The sequence below is a fragment of the Oncorhynchus gorbuscha genome, linkage group LG12, assembly GCF_021184085.1.
Source record: "Oncorhynchus gorbuscha isolate QuinsamMale2020 ecotype Even-year linkage group LG12, OgorEven_v1.0, whole genome shotgun sequence".
Lineage (NCBI taxonomy): Eukaryota > Metazoa > Chordata > Actinopteri > Salmoniformes > Salmonidae > Oncorhynchus > Oncorhynchus gorbuscha.
In genome coordinates this window covers 43035519-43051793 of record NC_060184.1, presented here as the reverse complement: position 1 = coordinate 43051793, position 16275 = coordinate 43035519, and the positions used below count along the sequence as shown (strand labels likewise).

The 16275-nt window shown below is 43.8% G+C and overlaps 1 protein-coding gene across 2 annotated transcripts in view; it reads right to left on the bottom strand.

The window, feature by feature from the left end:
- Positions 1-16275, bottom strand: part of LOC123991029 (SAM and SH3 domain-containing protein 1-like) — a 325322-nt gene that overhangs the window by 102711 nt on the left and 206336 nt on the right. The window lies entirely within an intron of this gene.

Sequence of the window (16275 nt, the reverse complement as noted above, 5' to 3'; positions counted from 1 at the left end):
AATAACAGTGGAAAAACTACAAACCTGTCCACTACATTATAATATTTATGTAACTACATGTCATTATAAAACACTTGTGCGAGCCGGAACGGCTTACAGGGTAGGAGCCTATATCTCAGGTTTTTGTAGCATGAGGCAGCTTAATGTACACGTACACCAACTGGAAAGACGCTAGTCTATCGCATGGCCTTACCTCCTTAATGCTGATTGCCAAGTGGAGACGCATCAGGTCCCATTTTTACAGTCGTTGGTATGACTCGACCAACTCACAACCTTCCAATCTCAGGGCGAATGCTCTAACCACAAGGACACTGAATTGGTCCACTGCTTCATGTAGGTTAGTGTAATTAGTGTAATGATGACAAGAAAATCTGCAGAATTTTTATCCACTTATTTACAGTAGTTATCCCTATGGGTAAAAACTACCAGACGTCATAGAGTTATAAATAAAACCAAATTATGCTGCATACAATTCTGAATTCTACAAGAACATAATCTTGCACCTGGCATACATCTCTGGATTGTACATTGTGTTGAATGGATGATTAGGTGTTTGTGTTGCTCTACCGGGCAACTACTGTAGCCAGGCCCACTGAATAAGTTTTGACTGTGTCTCTGTGCTGCCAGAAGCACGTGTCTCTGAGAGAGCAACGTGTCTGGTGAACAGCAACAGCTGCCTGGTCTTGTGACAGATTCCGAGAGAGAGAGAGATAGAGAGAGAGAGAGAGAGAGAGAGAGAGAGAGAGAGAGAGAGAGACAGAGAGAGAGAGAGAGAGAGACAGAGAGAGAGAGAGAGAGAGAGAGAGAGAGAGAGAGAGAGAGAGAGAGAGAAATACAACCTAAAACCCTGCCTGGCCTACCGTGTGTCAAACACTAACATAACCACCAGTCATAACTGATAATGTGGAATGGACAATGACACATTCGATCTGCCCCTGGGCTACTTAACTCCAAACTTTATGTCGTGAAACATGATCAGAGGATCTTTGAGGATTACAGAGCTCCCCCCCGGCGGCTGGGCACTGGCCCTGGGCTAGCCTGCCGGAGGGGAGCTCTGAAATGGTGGGAGTGGGAGGGTTTGGGATGGTGAGTATGTGTGTGTGCACATGCATATGTGCACGTGTGCTTATTTCCCTCACATTATTTTCCTACAACATCAGGTAATGTTGGAGGAACCATGATTATGTCTCTAGAAGCACCACCACCAGCCTTCAACTGCTGAGGTGTTGTGTCCCTACTGGCAACCCCTCTCACTTCCTTGTTCCATCCTACCCTTCCCCCACTACAGGATAGGTTAGGACAGGTCACAGGATACGCCCCTCACTGTGCCCCACCTGTAATGGCTCAAACAGAGGGGTCAGCTTGCTAATGAGGGGAAAAGAGACAGTCTGTTGACTCAGAGCACACATTAAACACAGCCTCTGTTAATGCATAAAAGTGTGTGTGCACGCATGTGTGTGTGTGTGTACCTGGCTGTGTAATCTCATTCCTTTTCCATCACCTCCAGATAGTAGGTGTCATGTTGCCAGATAAAACCCTCTGTTGAGGCAGTCAATACTGCACTTACTGCTTCCTTCACCAAGGCCGATCTCCATTGAATGTATACAGCAGGGATAGGCAACTGTCAACTTTAGTTGAGTTGAGGGTTAGAATAGTAGAACACACAAGGTGCAATTTCAAAATTTGGTTGTGTGCATCAGCTGTTTCTCAGTCACTGACGGGCACTCAATTAGCCCAATTAGCAAACATTTTGTAGATTGTTAAATTAGTCTAGCGGACAGCTATATACACTTGTAGTAATCAAGGTTGAATTACCGACCGGTGAGCCCCCATTGATTTTGTTTGTTACTCTCACTCTGATATATTAAAAACAGCAAATGTGTAGAATTGTAGCAAACTTGCAACATTTTGGCAAAATTTGTAGAATTGCAGGAAATTCACTTTAAAACAGAGGGGTGACCAACAACATTTTGGTTTGGGCACCCAAAAGGCTAGGGCCGGCTCTGATCGCATGAGTGGGTATGGATTTGGGTACATAAAAGACAAGCCCAGCTCGTAGTCTTCCCCACTTCAGAGTGAGGATGGAGAGGAGCAAGGAAGAGAAGTGTGGCCCTGTGGCCCTGACAGACTTACAGATATTACACATGACATGATGACCCACATCCACACACAACACACAACCAAACCTCTCACTAACATGTATGGGTCTTTTAGCCAACGTATAATAACATATAATCTATGTCACTCCTCTAGTCATCAACTCTGTGATAAAGACAACAGTCCTAAGGGGGAGCAGAGAAGAGATATGGTACATAAGAGGACAAAGATGGAGTGGAGGAAGATAAAGTGAGGCAGAGGAGTGCTGGACCTCCCTAGTTAGTGAAAGTGACCCATGGAGGTCAGTGGCCCCTGGCCTGAAAATAGCCCCCAGAGCTCATGACCCTGTCGGGCAGGACAGATAAACCATCTGGTGGAGGGACAGACCCAACCAGACACACAGGAAGACCTCTGTTTTATTACTGCACCACAGGATGCTAGGACAACAGAGAGAAATGGTAGTACCATGGTAGTACCATATAGGGACTGCTACTAGTTATGTACTCCTATGCTATGGGAACTACTACCGTGTAACAACAAAATATCTGTGGCATAGTATTATATTTCAAATGTGTTAAGTGAAAATATATATTTTAATTTCATTACTTTTTATGTTTCATTGCAAAGACAATCAATGTGGCACCAGGGTGATATGCAACAAAAAGTATGTTTGTTATAATCATATTTCTTCATATGTCTCTGGTTTCCTGGTTAGATAAATAAAAAATATACATTTGATTTGTATTTTAGGGCAGTCTTTCTCCCAGTCATCCCTGTGTTGTAGCTATTCTAATTAAGCCCTGTGTTTCTCATTTCCTAATTCTTTCACATGATAATTGGGGACCATGGTTCTCCAGCCTGGTCTCATACATATGTAACCTATTAAATGTAAATACGGGACACTCAAATTAAAAGGGAAAGGGAAGGGGGATACTTAGTAGGTTGCAAAACTGAATGCATTCAACTGAAATGTGTCTTCAGCATATAACCCAACCCCTCTGAATCATATTAGAATGGTATGTTACGTTTGGTATGGTTACATTAGACAGAAGGTTTCTTAAGACAAAACAAAATTAGGGTGGTGGTTGGGGTAGAGGGGTTGGTGTATGAAAACAAATTTCTAGCAACCTTAAGGTTGTGTGTTTGAATCTCATCACAGACAACTTTAATATTTCAGCAACTTTTCAACTACTTACTACTTTTTTAGCTACTTTGCAATTACTTAGCATGTTAACTAACCATTCCCTTAAGCCTTTAACCTAACTCCTAACCTTAACCCTAACCTTAATCCGTTACCCCTAATCTCTGACCCCAATTCTAGCTAATGTTAGCGTTAGCCAATTAGCTAACGTTAGCTACTACAAATTGCAATTCATAGCATGTCATATAAATTGTAATTTGTAACATATCATATGAAATGGATGATGGATATCCACAAATGAATACATACCATACTAAAAGTAACATATCATACGAATCGGAGTGTCCCGGATTTACGTTTACTATGTTACTATGAGTCCAGGTTGGGTTCTCTGTCATTATACCACGAATACTAGTTTCTGATTGTACATAGTTTTCCTGTAACGCACAGTATATCAGCACGGTAGATTTCAATGGCTACAGTTAATTCTTAAATGTTCTACATTTGAGCTGCTTTTGAAAGCAAAAGTCAAATTGAAAACATTTTTGGCATTGTTGAATTAGATTTTCATAATAGCAAGCTTTGACTGATGGTTTGTTTAGTTAAACTAGCAAGTTTGTTTGTTTGGTACATAAGGCAACTACTGTAGCTATCTAGTAAACTTGCTAGCTACTACAGTGGATGTTGAACACATTTCTACCTGCAAATGAACACATTTTTAGTGGCAAATATGTTCAATTATAACCATGGTATAAAAGGGATAATCAACTTGGGGTTCTCCGGAAATTAATATGGTCCAGTTGCCAGGACTACGAATACAAATTCCATCTAGACACAGTTGCCATAGAGCACACAAAAAATGATACATACCTCGGCCTAAACATCAGCGCCACAGGTAACTTCATCAAAGCTGTGAACAATCTGAGAGACAAGGCAAGAAGGGTCATCTATGCTATCAAAAGGAACATAAAATTCAACATACTAATTAGGATCTGGCAAAAAAATACTTGAATCAGTTATATAACCCACTGCCCTTTATGGTTGTGAGGTCTGGGGTCCACTCACCAACCAAGAATTCACTAAATGGGACAAACACCAAATTGAGATTCTGCAGGCAGAATTCTGCCAAAAATATCAGCGTACAACGTAAAACACCAAATAATCCATGCAGAGCAGAATTAGGCCGCTACCCGCTAATTATCAAAATCCAGAAAAGAGCCATTAAATTTTACAATGACCTAAAAGAAAGCGATTCTCAAACCTTCCATAACAAAGCCATCACCTACAGAGAAATAAACCTGGCAAAGAAACCCCTAAGCAAGCATGTCCTGGGGCTCTGTTCACAAACACAAACAGACACCACAGAGCCCCAGGACAGCAACACAATTTGACCCAACCAAATCATGAGAAAACAAAAAGAGAATTACTTGACACATGGGAAGGAATTTACAAAAAAGCAGAGCAAACTAGAATGCTATTTGGCCCTAAACAGAGAGTACACAGTGGAAGAATACCTGACCACTGTGACTGGCCCAAAATGAAGGAAATCTTTGACTAGGTACAGACTCAGTGAGCATAGCCTTGCTATTGAGAAAGGCCACTGAAGGCAGACCTGGTTCTCAGGAGAGGACAGACTATGTGCACACTGCCCACAAAATTAGGTGGAAACTGAGCTGTACTTCCTTATCTCCTGCCAAATGTATAACAATATTATTTCCCTCAGATTACACAGACCCACAAAGAATTCAAAAACAAATCTAATTTTGATAAACTCCCATATTGTAACGGATGTCGTTGGGAGAAAGAGAGGAGGACCAAAGCGCAGCATGGTAAGTGTTCATGATGATGTTTAATTAAAAGTCAGAACACTAAACAATAAATGACCATGTGAATTTACAAAACCGAAACAGTACCGTGTGGCCCAAACACTCACACGGAAACAAACACCCACAAACCAAAATTGAAACCCAGGTTACCTAAGTATGATTCTCAATCAGAGACAACTAACGACACCTGCCTCTGATTGAGGACCATACTAGGCCGAACACAAAAACCAACATAGAAAAACAAACATAGACTGCCCACACCAACTCACGCCCTGACCATACTAAAACAAAGACAAAAACAAAGGAACTAAGGTCAGAACGTGACACATATCGACTGGGTAAAATACCACAGTGTGCCATCACAGCAGGAATATTTGTGACCTGTTGCCACAAGAAAAGGCCAACCAGTGAAGAACAAACACCATTGTAAATACAACCTATATTTATGTTCATTTATTTCCCCTGTGTAAAGGATATGCGCTGAGAGTCGGGAAGCCAGTTAATAAACGGAACTTAAAACAAAACAAGAACCTCAAACAATGCACAGACATGAAACAGAAACAATAACGCCTGGGGAAGGAACCAAAGGGAGAGACGTATATAGGGAAGGTAATCAGGGAGGTGATGGAGTCCAGGTGAGTCCGATGGTGACAGGAGTGGGCCATAATGAGCAGTCTGGTGACCTAGAGTCCGGAGAGGGAGCACACGTGACACCCTGTATATACTGTAGACATAATATAACATTTGAAATGTCTTTATTCTTTTGGAGTTCATTTTTATTTTTATTGTTTATTTCACTTTTGTTTATTATCTATTTCACTTGCTTTGGAAACGTAAACATATGTTTCCCATGCCAATAAAGCCCCTTAAATTGTAATTGTAATTGAGAGAGAGAGAGAAAAATGTGTGTGATAAGCGGCACGACACACAGCGATCAGTATGAAAACACTAAACACCGCACACAGCATATGGTATGTCAACATACATCATCTGAACAGGGAATTGTTATAGATGGTCGGTTAGAGCTGCTCAACTCTGGATAGGAATGGAATATGATAACTTACACACACTAAAATGGTTTCAGAATGCTACAGTTTGATAGAGACATTTTTGGATGATAACCCAATTGCATTCTTTGCTCAGACTGAGATGGGATGAGGACGAAATAGCTTGTTTGGGTTGAACGCCGAGGGCATGTGGCAACAAAACAACATGTAGGAAAACTGGCACTATTGTTAACTGAGGAGAGAAGCTTTACGTTGTGTATCATTTGTCTGCACTATGATCGAATGTGTGTGTAGGAGAGAGTGTGCATGAGCATAAATCTATGCTCCAACATACACTTCTGACTTGCATATCACAATTAGTCATCCATGCAATCACGGACGTAAGGGGATTTCAAGCCATTCATGTTTTGTCTCTTCTAAACCAGTAATACAGAACCAAATCATATTTATGCTAAGCCTCCCAGATTCTCCATGCAATTTGAGTCCCCAGTGTCATGTGTTATGTGTGTGTGTATATATATATATATAGATATATATATATACACAGTGGGGAGAACAAGTATTTGATACACTGCCAATTTTGCAGGTTTTCCTACTTGCAAAGCATGTAGAGGTCTGTAATTGTTATCATAGGTACACTTAAACTGTGAGAGACTGAATCTAAAACAACATTCCAGAAAATCACATTGTATGATTTTTAAGTAATTAATTTGCATTTTATTGCATGACGTAAGTATTTGATCACCAACCAACCAGTAAGAATTCCGGCTCTCACAGACCTTAGTTCTTAGTTCTTTAAGATGCCCTCCTGTTCTCCACTCATTACCTGTATTACCTGCACCTGTTTGAACTCGGTACCTGTATAAAATACACCTGTCCACATAATCAATCAAACAGACTCCAACCTCTCCACAGTGGCCAAGACCAGAGAGGGTGTAAGGACATCAGGGATAAAATTGTAGACCTGCACAAGGCTGGAATGGGCTACAGGACAATAGACAAGCAGCTTGGTGAGAAGGCAACAACTGTTGGCGCAATTATTAGAAAATGGAAGAAGTTCAAGATGATGGTCAATCACCCTCGGTCTGGGGCTCCAGGCAAGATCTCACCTCGTGGGGCATCAATGATCATAAGGAAGGTGAGGGATCAGCCCAGAACTACACAGCAGGACCTGGTCAATGACCTGAAGAGACCTGGGACCACAGTCTCAAAGAAAACCATTAGTAACACTCTACGTCGTCATGGATTAAAATCCTGCAGCGCACGCAAGGTCCCCCTGCTCAAGCCAGCGCATGTCCAGGCCCATTTGAAGTTTGCCAATTACCATCTGGATGATCCAGAAGAGGAATGGGAGAAGGTCATGTGGTCTGATGAGACAAAAATAGAGCTTTTTGGTCTAAACTCCACTCGCCGTGTTTGGAGGAAGAAGAAGGATGAGTACAACTCCAAGAACACCATCCCAACCATGAAGAATGGAGGTGAAAACATAATTCTTTGGGGATGCTTTTCTGCAAAGAGGACAGGACGACTGCGCCGTATTGAGGGGAGGATGGATGGGGCCATGTATCGTGAGATCTTGGCCAACAACCTCCTTCCCTCAGTAAGAGCATTGAAGATGGGTCGTGGCTGGGTCTTCCAGCATGACAACGACCCAAAACACACAGCCAGGGCAACTAAGGAGTGGCTCCGTAAGAAGCATCCCAAGCTGCTGGAGTGGCCTAGCTAGTCTCCAGACCTGAATACAAAAGAACATATTTGGAGTGAGCTGAAAGTCCGTATTGCCCAGCGACAGCCCCGAAACCTGAAGGATCTGGAGACGGTCTGTATGGAGGAGTGGGCCAAAATCCCTGCTGCAGTGTATGCAAACCTGGTCAAGAACTACAGGAAACGTATGATCTCTGTAATTGCAAACAAAGGTTTATGTACCAAATATTAAATTATACTTTTCGGATGTTTCAAATACTTATGTCATGCAATAAAATGCAAATGAATTACTTAAAAATCATACAAATGTGATTTTCTGGATTTTTTCACAGTTGAAGTGTACCTATGATAAGAATTACTGACCTCTACATGCTTTATAAGTAGGGAAACCTGCAAAATCGGCAGTGTATCAAATACCTGTTCTCCCCACTGTATATGTTACTGGAAATGCTGGGATTCCAGTCTGTTTTATAAGGTGAGACCGAGTTTATGTTTCCGACTAAAGCGAGCTCCCAAATGTACAGACTGCACTGTGTGAAAAGGCCTTACGAAGGCTGTGTTTGTGTTTGAGAGAGAGGGGGATAGTTAGAGAAAGAGAGAGAAAAAGAGTGAGAGCGCGAGAGAGAGGAGAACCCACATGTAGATTGCTGAGAGTGGATCACACAGTGTCTGGGCAAGTGAGGAAGTTGGCAGCTGCGTTGGCATGACTTTGACAGTGCCAGGCACAACCAGGGGGTATGGGACAGACAGTTAAGGCCCAGCGTGCAATTGTTAATTAGAATGACCAGTTAGTCTTTCCACCGTAGACCTGTGTGAACCAGAATACTCTGGTTCCTCAAGCCAGTACAGACTACACTGTGCACATCAATCACCTCTCTCTCATGCACACGTTTGTACAGACTTATGCACGCACACACGTATGCCTTATATTATGCACACATATGCATGCACGCACACGTGCGCGTGCACACACACACGCACACACACACACACACACACACACACACACACACACACACACACACACACACACACACACACACACACACACACACACACACACACACACACACACACACACACACACACACACACACACACACACACACACACACACACACACACACACACTCTTTTGGGGCTGCAGGTAGCCTCGCGGTTAGAGCGTTGGGCCAGTAACTGAAAGGTTGATGGATCAAATCCCAAAGCTGACAAGGTAAAAAATATGTCGTTCTGCCACTGAACAAGGCAGTTAACCCACTGTTCCCTGGGCGCCGAAGACGTGGATGTCGATCAAGGCAGCCCACGCACCTCTCTGATTCAGAGGGGTTGGGTTAAATGTGGAAGACACATTTATGTTGGACAACTGACTAGGTATTCCCCTTTCCCCCACAGAGTTGATCAGAGTTTAGCGCTATGAAACCAGAGCTGTCTGTGACAGAGGCTCTAGTCAGAGTCAGCCAGCAGCAGTGACACAAAGCACCATAGAACAGGTGTCCACGGTGGTGGTGGCATTACCCCAGGGAAGACTGGCACTCTACTCACTGACCTGTTCGACAACACACCACACTGCACATGACCCATACTGACTTATAACACAGACTGCTCTAACTGAGGTTAGAGAAACATACTATGTGAAGCCTATGGTATTGACTAGGAGAGAAAGGAAGTGTGTTTTTGTCATCTCAAAATGACAAAAATGTTGGTAGCATTTGAGCCAAAACATGTGTTATCTGTTTGTTTCCTATTGGGACATCAAGTAACGTCTCCCTCCCAAGTCCCCTCCTGTCTGTCTGACTGTCTTCCTCTCTTTATGCCTTTCCTCTCTCATTAGGGTAGCAGGGCTAAGTAGCACCCCCTGCTGTTGGCCCTTATATGCCACCGGGCACAAACTACAGCTCTATCCCTATCTCCTCCCTGCACATACCTGTACTGTATCCTGCTGTATGTACCTCAACTAAGATCCTCTGTTTGGATAAAGGCAGGTTACCTCCTAGGGTTAATGGTAATGGGTGCCACATACAACAACATTAATGTGTATAATTATCGCCTGCAGTTTCATCCAAGGTGAGTTTTACTGTACCTGGGCCTGTTTTACGGGACTCACAATTCTCAAACATACACGTGTGTGTGTCTGTATGTCTGTGTGTGTGTGTGTGTATGTGTACGTGTGTGTTTATCCTGTGTGCTTTAATGGGTTGCTGTACCGTACAGTTAGGGGGGTTGGCCAGACAGAAGCCAGTGGGGCATGGTAAATCTTTGTTTCATAGGTCTTTCTCTGGTCTGTGTCACCCGAGCAACTACTCTAACCTGGTCTCCTGATGACTAGCCTACCCAACACTTTCTAGGATAGGTCTCACTGAAAGGGAAACTTAAAAATGTTCTTTATTGTAAATCACACAGTATCATTTTCATTTTAAAGCAATTCATCCTGTAAGTCAACAGCTCAGTCAAATGTCTGTATAAAAGTACTATTGTTCATTAGTTTATAATATTTCATTTCAGGTGTCTTGGGTGAAGAGAAACTCCAAGTTTTACATATACCAGAGCCTCTATCTCTCAGGGCCTGTGCACTCTCTAATCCTTCCCAGAGGAAACTTTGACAGGCTGACTTGTGTTCCCATGTGAAGTGGAGAGAGCAAGACTAAAGTGGAATGCAATCTGGAAACAATGACTGTGGTGAGGAGCGGATAGGCCTGGGCTTAGACAGACTGGGAAGGGATGTCCTGTACGCTCATCTCTAGAGCTTTACAGACACACACACTGTGTGTAGATGCACATATGCAAGCAAGCATATGCAAGAAAGTACACACACACACACACACACACACACACACACACACACACACACACACACACACACACACACACACACACACACACACACACACACACACACACACACACACACACACACACACACACACACACACACACACACACACACACACACACACACACACACACACACACACACACAGCAATTCTGTCAATACATATCATTACAAATAATTAAGAATTTTACTCTATATGAAATGGGTTTCACACAATCACCAGCACTAATAAACGTTTACTGTTCCAGTCTGCCTGTGTGTGACAGGTCCTATGTAGATGTATTCTCCTAGAAACAGCAGCAGCAACAGACTGCCAACATGGTTAATGTTTGGTTATACAGTGCATTCGGAAAGTATTCAGCCCCCTTGACTTTTTCCACATTTTGTTATATTACAGCCTTATTCTAAAATTAATTCAATAGTTTTTTTCCCTCCTCATCAATCTACACACAATACCCCATAATGACAAAGCAAATAATTTTTTCCAAATGTATATAAAATGTAAACTGAAATACCACATTTACAGACACGTCTTCTTGAGTATGACACTACAAGCTCGGCACACCTGTACTTGAGGAGTTTCTCTCATTCTTCTCTGCAGATCCTCTCAAGCTCTGTCAGGTTGAATGGGGAGCGTTGCTGCACAGCTATTTTCAGATCTCTCCAGAGATGTTCAGGCGGGTTCAAGTCCGGCTCTGGCTGGGCCACTCAAGGACACTTGGCGATCCCGTGCTTATGCTTGTTGTCCTGATGGAAGGTGAACCCGCCTGAACATCTCTGGAGAGATCTGAAAATAGCTGTGCAGCAACGCTCCCCATTCAACCTGACAGAGCTTGAGAGGATCTGCAGAGAAGAATGAGAGAAACTCCTCAAGTACAGGTGTGCCGAGCTTGTAGTGAACACTTCGCCCAAGTGTGAGGTCCCGAGCAAGTTTTCATCAAGGATCTCTCTGTACTTTGCTCTGTTTTAAATTTTCCCTCGACCGTCACTAGTCTCCCAGTCCCTGCTGCTGAAAAATATCCGCAAAGCATGATGCTGCCACCAACATGCTTCACACTGTCGGGATGTGCCAGGTTTCCTCCAGACGTGACACTTGGCAATCAGGAGTGGCTTCCGTCTGGCCACTCTACTATAAAGGCCTGATTGGTGGAGTGCTGCAGAGATGGTTGTCCTTCTGGAAGTTTCTCCCATCTCCACAGAGGAACTCTGGAGCACTGTGAGTGTGACCATCGGATTCTTGGAGACCTCCCTTACCAAGGCCCTTTTCACAGATTGTTCAATTTGGTCAGGCGTCCAGCTCTAAGAAGAGTCTTGGTGCAGACATGTTTTGGTACTCTTCGCCAGATCTGTGCCTCGACATAATCTTGTCTCCGAGCTCTACAGAAAATTCATTCGACCTCATGACTTGGTTTTTGCTCTGACATGCACTGCCAACTGTAGGACCTTATATAGACAGGCGTGTACCTTTCCAAATCATGTCCAATCAATTTAATTTACCACAGGTGGACTCCAACATAGTTGCAGAAACATCTTAAGGAATGATCAATGGTTAACAGGATGCACCTGAGCTCATAGCAAAGGGTCTGAATACTTATGTAAATAAGTTATTTCTTTTTCATTTTTAATACATTTTCAAAAGTTTCTAAAAACCTGTTTTCATTTTCTCATTATTGGGTATTGTGTGTAGATTGATTTTTTTTAAATGCATCAATTTTAGAATAAGGCTGTAAAATAACCAATCAAGCCAATCAAATGCTTCGAGCTCTCCATCTCTCGTCCTTCCATACAAACAGAGAAACACTCTGGTTGCTATAGTTAGTGTGTGTGTGTGTGTGTGTGTGTGTGTGTGTGTGTGTGTGTGTGTGTGTGTGTGTGTGTGTGTGTGTGTGTGTGTGTGTGTGTGTGTGTGTGTGTGTGTGTGTGTGTGTGTGTGTGTGTGTGTGTGTGTGCAGTACCCGTCCTAGTAACAGACTCACACATGCCGTGCCGGAGGAGGAAAGGAGGCGTCTCCATCTAAGTGTCTGTCTGCACGAAAACCCAAACTCAACCACACAACACACAAACATTGTGCACACTCAGCTGAACCACCACGGATTGCTTTCACCACTTTCACAGGATTTTCTCCCCATCACAAGACCAATGGACCCTGCTTACAGAGTCACAATCTGAGCCCAGCAGTGGCAGGCAGTATCTCAGCAGAAAAACTAACTAGAAACAAAATAAAATACTGTGGTAATAGTCCATAATGACGTTTACAGTTTTGCATGGAGACACATAAGACTTAGGCCAGGCTGGGAGTCTGCCAGTCTGTCTGTGTTTGAGCAAAGTCCTTTGTCAGTCATATCAAACAGTGTGGTCTATCTACCTATCTCCAAGGTTATAGAGAGTGCTTGGTTATTTGCACTCTTGCTCCGATGATCAACAGTTCCATGTCACAATGGTTAAGTCTGCCTCGGTCATGATACATCTCTTCTCCTCTAATTGGCTCAATCAGAGCCTATGAGGAGTGGGAATGGGTGATGGCAAAGGTCACTGTGGCAATGCCCTGATGCTTAGAATCTCCCGCGACAATGGTTGCCCCTGACTGAACAGGGCTCATTATGGGCCTTGTCTGATTTTGTCCAACCACACCAGACGCGATCAGGACACACAGGTTGAAATATCAAAACGAACTCTGAACCAACTATATTCATTTGAGGTCAAAAACCATTAAACATTTATGGAAATGTAGCTAGCTAGCTTGCTGTTGCTAGCTAATTTGTCCTGGGATATAAACATTGGGTTGTTATTTTACCTGAAATGCACATGGTCCTCTACTCCGACAATAATCCACAGATTATAATCTGAGTTTGATTCTAGTAATCTCTCCTCCTTCAGGATTCTTCTTCTTCTCTGGACTTTATATGGCACTTGGCAACCAACTTTAAGGTACATTACCAACTGGACTGGAGTGTGGACCTCAGTTCATCTTTCAATCACCCATGTGGGTATATGCTCCTAAAACCTAATGAGGAGATGGGAGAGGCGGGACTTGCAGCATGTCAAACATCACAAATAGAACCAAGTAGAACCGTTAACGTGCCGAGCAGTGCGGGTGCAATGATTGAATAACATGTACGTGAACTTTTATTTTGCAACACTCGTGCAGGTGACGCGATTGGTGAGATCAGCATGTAAGGATCACAGCAGCCCAATTAAAACACAGCTTTCAGCTCTCAGCTCAACCCTGCTACAGTCTACAAATATCTCTCTCCCTCTGCCTGTATTTCCTCTTGTCTCTTTTGCTCTCTCTACCTCAGCACCTGCCCCTTTCACCAGCCCAGTGTTCTTGGCTTAACAAACACTTAAGCAAACACATGCCTGCACTCACTGACTAGGTTCATTTTGTTAAGGAGGCAAGCAAAGCAGTGCGGTCAATTGTGATTAGTGTTTTGGGATTAACGAGAGAGGAGGCTACAGGACCAGGGGCTATGGCCAACCAAGACACAGGTAAGGAGCCTCCTCTCCCCCTTACAGCCGGGCAGCTGCCCCCCTATAACCCTTTGGTTCTCTGGAGCCCTGCGATAATGACTAGGGCCAAATTCTCAGTCTATCAGATTCTCAGTCCAATATACTGTGTACTTGATTGAGTGAATATCAAATTAATTAAATGTTATTCATTGATGCTCTTTAGCAATTATCTTTGATTTGATGTTGATGTCTATTTGTTTTGTATTTTTGATATTTTCTGGGGGCTTGAAAACATATGGACCAGGCAACCAGGAAAGAAACCCTGTCTCCACCTGTCCCCTCCTGTGTGTCACATCAAGGTGACTGCCTGCCAAATGCAGGGAGAGAGGGAGGCTGAGATGAACGGCTAGAGGGATGTAAAGGAGGAATGGATGAGAGGTTGGGAGAAGTTCTGTAAGGTGAGGGATTGTGTATGAGGGAGGAATCCCTGGGGGGGGTCTGTGTTGGCCTTCACACACACACACACACACACACACACACACACACACACACACACACACACACACACACACACACACACACACACACACACACACACACACACACACACACACACACACACACACACACACACACACACACACACACACACACACACACACACGCACACACACACACAGAGGAGGCTAGGATCAGCTGGAATCTGTCCCAACTACGTACAACATCCCTCTCTCTCTCTTCCCGTTTCCCTCCCACACTCCACTTTAACTCGCGTCCCCTTTTCCACTGTCCCTCTCTTTCTACTCTCTCCCTCTCTCCAGTCTTTCATTTTGAGATGGTACAGTATGTTTTGTACTTTACTACTGTATATGAGGTCTTGAACGTAGGGGCATACAATTGACACAGTAGACTCTAGTGACTAGACTGAGAGGGACTTGACCTTGCTGGTCCATGGTCTCAATCTGCCTCATCCTTTCCAATATCGTTGAGCCTGAGATGAGGAGCTGAGACATAAGCCTTAGAAAAGTATGCAGCCAAATAGTCAAGTCTGTATTAGCTATAGAAGCAGCTGTTTCCAAGAAACACTTGTGTTACATTTACATTTACATTTAAGTCATTTAGCAGACGCTCTTATCCAGAGCGACTTACCAATTGGTGCATTCACCTTATGACATCGAGTGGAACAGTCACTTTACAATAGTGCATCTAAACCTTAAAGGGGGGGGGGGGGTGAGAGGGATGTTAGGAGCAGGACCAGTGTCTGTATTTGGAGTGCTCACAGCGTTGAGTTGAAGAAGGAGAGAGATACAGGGATAGAGGAAATGTGGAGTGTGTTTGTGTGTGTTTAGGTTGGATGGGAGGCCCCCTCTCTGGCACTGAGCCCAAAGGCTGATGGGGGATGTGGAGCTGTACGGTCGGACTGGCGTAACCACGGAAACAGAAACAATAACATCTCCTCCGTTATGAACACTTGACATACTCTAAATGACCAAAAGTATGTGGACACCTACTCGTTGAACGTCTCATTCTAAAATCATGGGCATTAATATGGAGTTGGTTACCCCTTTGCTGCTATAACAGCCTCCACTCTCGGCGTTCCAATTCATCCCAGGGGTGTTAGATGGGGTTGAGGTCAGGACTCTATGCAGGTCAGTTAAGTTCTTCCACACCGATCTTGACAAACCATTTCTGTATGGACCTCGCTTTGTGCACGGAGCTATTGTCATGCAGAAACAGGAAGAGTCCTTCCACAAACTGTTGCCACAAAGTTGGAAGTGCAGAATGTCACTGTAAACTGTAAACTGTAGAGTTAAGATTAATCTTCACTGGAACTAAGGGGCTTAGCCCAAACCATTATTCCTCCTCTACCAAACTTTACAGTTGGCATTATGCATTGGGGCAGGTAGCGTTCTCCTGGCATCCGCCAAACCCAGATTTAACCGTTGGACTGCCAGATGGTGAAGCGTGATTCATCACTCCAGAGAACGTGTTTCCACTGCTCCAGAGTCCGATGGCAACGAGCTTTACATCACTCCAGCAGACACTTGGCATTGCGCTTGGTGCTGCCGTTGCTTCCAGAGGCAGTTTGGAACTCGGTAGTGAGTGTTGCAACTGAGGACATACGATTTTTATGCGCTACATGCTTCAGCAATCGGCGATCCCGTTCTGTTTGCTTGTGTGGTCTACCACTTCGCTGCTGAGGCGTTGTTGCTCCT